A 4,697-nucleotide genomic window follows, 5' to 3' on the forward strand; every position below is an offset into this window, starting at 1 on the left:
TTATGCACAACCCAGTAGATGCTGACCTGAGGAATAAAGTGCTTCCCTGTAGCCATTCCAGAGGGAAGATAAATGTAGTCTGTACCTGGCTTTGCTGAACCTTTGTTATAAGTATGAATATCCTTACTTTCTTGCTGTTGTATGTTGTATCTTTTTTCCTTCACTAAACCATAGAATCCTAAGTAGAATAGGCCGTTGAACAACACAGATTTCAACTGTGCCAGTCAATTTATATAGTTATGCACTGCTTAACAACTGGGATACATTTTGAGAAATACATCATTAGTAGTATTTTTTATCCTGCAAATATAATAGAGTGCACTTACACAAACCTAGATGGTATAGCCTATTTCTCCTAGGCTACAGGTCTTTACAGTATGTTTCTATACTGAATACTGTAAGCAATCGTAACATAATAATAAGTATTTGTGGATCTAAACATATCTAAACATAAAAAAATTACCATAAAATTGTGGGAGAAATGATAAAAAAATAGTACACCTATATAGGGCACTTACCATGAATGAAGAAGTTTAAAAGATTAGAAGTTGCTTTGGGTGAGTCAGTGAGTCAGTAGTGAGTGAATGTGAAAGCTTAAGACAGTACTGTATACATCTGAAGACTTTATAAATACTGTACACTTAAGCTACACTAATTTACAAAACAACATGAGATACATCAAGGACAAAAAAATGATGCAATCATTTTATAGTAAATTTTTTTATAAATAGAAAGGATACACTCTAAAATAACAATAAAATGTATAGTATAGTAAATACATAAACCAGTAATATAGTCATTTATTATCATTATCGATTAGTTGTATTATACATAATTGCATGTATTATACTTTTATACAACTAACAGCACAGTAGGTTTGTTTACATTAGCATCATGGCAAACACAGAATAATTCATTGAGCTACATCATTACCACAACTACAAAGTCACTAAGTGATAAGAATTTTTGCTTCATTATAATTTTATGGGAACACTATGTATATGTGGTTCATTATTGACCTATAGTTGGGAATCCACACATATGGACTGTCAATTGTATACATTGTTCTGTCATTTTATATAAGGAGCTTGAACATCTGTATATTTGGGTATCTGTGGAAGTCCTTGAGCCAATCCCCTCAATGCATTGAGGGGCAAGTATAGTTAAGTTTTGGGAGAGTCAAAAGTTATACTCAGATTTTCAACTATACAGTGTTGAAAAATAACCTCTTTATTACTCAAGAGTCAACTCTATTGCCATTTTGGGTTCTGTTTGACTACCACTATTAGCATCATTCTCAATAAATTATCTTGGGTTTTCTAATTATTCAAGAGTGTAATCTCCAAAATTAATTTTATTATCTCATTTTCACACTCTTTGTATTTCTAAAGTATTTCTTTCTCTAATTATGGTGGCTAGCACTTTCAGAAAAAAAGTGTTAAACAATAGTATGTATCCTTTATTTTGACTATTAATTTAATGAGAATCTATCCAGGTATTTTTGTATTTGGTTATGCTAATATTTTAAAGAATTTTTAGATATTGTTTGACATTGATTTATAAATATTTTCTGGTTTTTAAAACATTGTTTTTTAGTAAAAAATAATTGAGAGACTTTCTCTCCCTTTTATATACATATATATACACATATATATATTCTGGACATTTTTAGATGGCATTATATGCATCTATATTTTAAAGATTTTGTTCTAACAAAATTCCTTTATAGAGTTAACTGGGTTCAGTGTTTCTAGGAAGAATAGTGCTTTTGGCAATATTCTATATTTCTTCTACAATAAGTTTCTATGTTTTTATAATTTAAAGTTATTTTAGGTGAATTTATCTTCATATAATATCCAATAAGTCTATATTTTTCTTTTTAATTTTAACTGCATGGAATTGAGCAAATTTTAGTCTATGCAGTTTCTTTGGTAACTGTGATTGTTTCCCTTAATATTTAGAATTTTATATATTTGTGTTTTCTTTCTTTTTCTTGAGTAAATTAGCTTTCTAGTCACATATAAGCTCTGTTTCTTGATCTTTTCTTTATTATTAGTTTTATTAATTATTTTGTTTCTTTAATTAAATAAATTCTAATTTTAAATTTTGTTTATATTATAATATTTTCAAATTACTGTTCAATCATTCTAATTTTAAATTTAGTTTCTTTCTACTATAATATTTTCAAATTACTGTTCACTCAAACTAGAAATTAATTACAGAAGAAAAAAATGTTATATTTGGATATGAATAAAGGGAAATCACACTTAACTCAGGAAAAGGGAATATCAAAGATAAATTACAAAGTAGCTCAAAAATTCTCATCAAATGCTACACATTAAAACATATTAAACACATTACAAACATAGCATCTAGAGAAAAATTCAGACTAATTATTTATATCATTAAATCATATAGCTTAAAAATAATTTTATTTTTTGAACCATAGATGTTTTAAGAAATACAACGAAATAAGTATAGGATTACAGAAATAATTCTAACTTAGGACTTTAAAAGAAATCAATAAGAAAATTTTAAAATGTAGAACTACTAAATAAGTTTAAGTGTTAGTTCCAAATACTATGTAATAAAGAAGCAACTAGCCAAATAAATAATTTTGAAAGTTGTATAAATCAATTAGAAAAATCCCTAAAAGATTAGTAATAAAGACAAATAATACTCATAAATATTAATGACTATGAAGTCCTGATAAATTTCATTAGCAATCAGATACATACTAAAAATCACAAGTTACCATTTTTTCCCCTCGGATTTATGAACAATAATGAATTAAATATTTTAAGCAATTTGATCACAAGATATTAACAAATGATATCACAGACAATTGAGTGAGAGTGTTGCATGGAGATAATGGTTTCTGTTTTCATTTATTAATTTTTTAAGCAGGCAGACATGCATTATTTAATAATTCTTTAATAATTAACCATTCTTCATTGCAACTGGAGATAAAGTAGTATTATTATAGTCACAGATAATATGTTATCTCTTCGATGTTTTACAAAACTCCTGAACTTATTAGCAAAATCTGTAGCTATGGTCTGCAGTGAGAGGTCAGAGAAGCCATGTGGTTGGCTTATTTGCCTCTCTTGAGGGACATTGCATCTCAGTGGGGTCACTGGCTGACAAAGCTCCATTAAGTATCATGCTATTTTATTTGAGGAAATTGGTTGCATTCATGTTTGTTCAGAACCGAGATAATTTTCACCCCGACCTTTTTCACCCAGTACTAGCTGATTTCCGAGATTTAGACACCTAAATCATGAGGGAGACCAGGAGGTTAATTCAGCAATTCTGTAAATAGTTCAGTAGTGGAAGTGTTTGCCAAATAACAAAGCTACTTCTTTCCCCAGAGACGTAGAAGTGAAGACATTATTTTCCATAAGCACAAACTGCAATCTGAGGATGGTGTTGGCATCTGGCAAAGCATGAGCTCCACAAAGATCTTTTACTCCAAAGCCAGGCCTGCCATTGGCTTTCTCTGTGGCCTTACTTCTCCAGATTATATTGTAACAGATCATCAACTCAAGAATCTTGAAAGTGTTCCTTTCTTTTAGCCCTGTAGTTCTTTTACTCCATAGCTATCTAAGGAAAAAGTTGACAATCTTCAGCCTATAACTACTGAGAAGGAAATTACAACTTTGGGGAAACTAACCGGCACTAACTGGCACTGGATGTGCCATCAGACAGAAGCAGCTATACATGAGTTCATTATATTGAAGAAGTCTACAATGCCTTCTAATGAAAGCCTCAATAAAAAAAATTAAAAAAAAAATTCCTCATAAAAGCATTATAATTTTCCTTGAAGAAAGAAAAGATTAGTGGCTGCAGGCTTGTTCCAGGGTCTGATGTGGTTCACCAGACCAATCAGGATGCTCCAGAATCCAGAGCCTTCACACTACTGCAGAGCTGGAGCAACCAGGATTCGGAACACTCAGTACACTACTAGTTTTAGTCACCTAGTAGTGTGTAAGTATATAGTAGTCACCTAGTAGTGTTTAAGTAAGATGACGGTAAGTATAATAGCACGCTGTGAATGGGACAGGGGTCATTGGAATCACAATTAGAACATGCTTCAGAGGTGTTTCAGAAATGTTGCTGTAGAGTCCAGGTATTAGGCCTGTCCTGCCTCAAGGTTTTGTATGTGGTCTCAAAGTGTATATATAACTGAAATTCTTATGCAGATTATATAACTACTCATAATCAGCCAGAAAAAAAAATGTGTTCTGACTTTATCTTCTGATTTCCACTGAGAATTATAATAATATACCTACCATCTGCTAAAGCATTATAAAATATGGTTTGCAGGAGTTATCTATTTTTTGCTTCCATGACCATTTATATAATAAAAAAAACAATGTACCCTCTCTTATTTATTACAAATATTACTAGTACATAATAAAATCAACATATATAACACATATTACATATTTTAGGATTAATTATGAAATGAAATTAAAATTTAAAACAACATTAAAAATTATTGAAAATGTATTCCTTAATAAGGTAAATAAGTTTGGGATTTTTAAAAATAATAATTCATTTATCTGCAGATACATGAGTATAATTTATTTCTAGAATGAAACTATTAAGCATCAATTCTATTCCTATATTTTTGTTTTTATAAATATAAATGCAGAGTAAACATGAAGATAGAAATGAAGTTTAGTTATAGTAAT

Source organism: Pteropus alecto, unplaced genomic scaffold, assembly GCF_000325575.1.
Source record: "Pteropus alecto unplaced genomic scaffold, ASM32557v1 scaffold75, whole genome shotgun sequence".
Classification (NCBI taxonomy): Eukaryota; Metazoa; Chordata; class Mammalia; order Chiroptera; family Pteropodidae; genus Pteropus; species Pteropus alecto.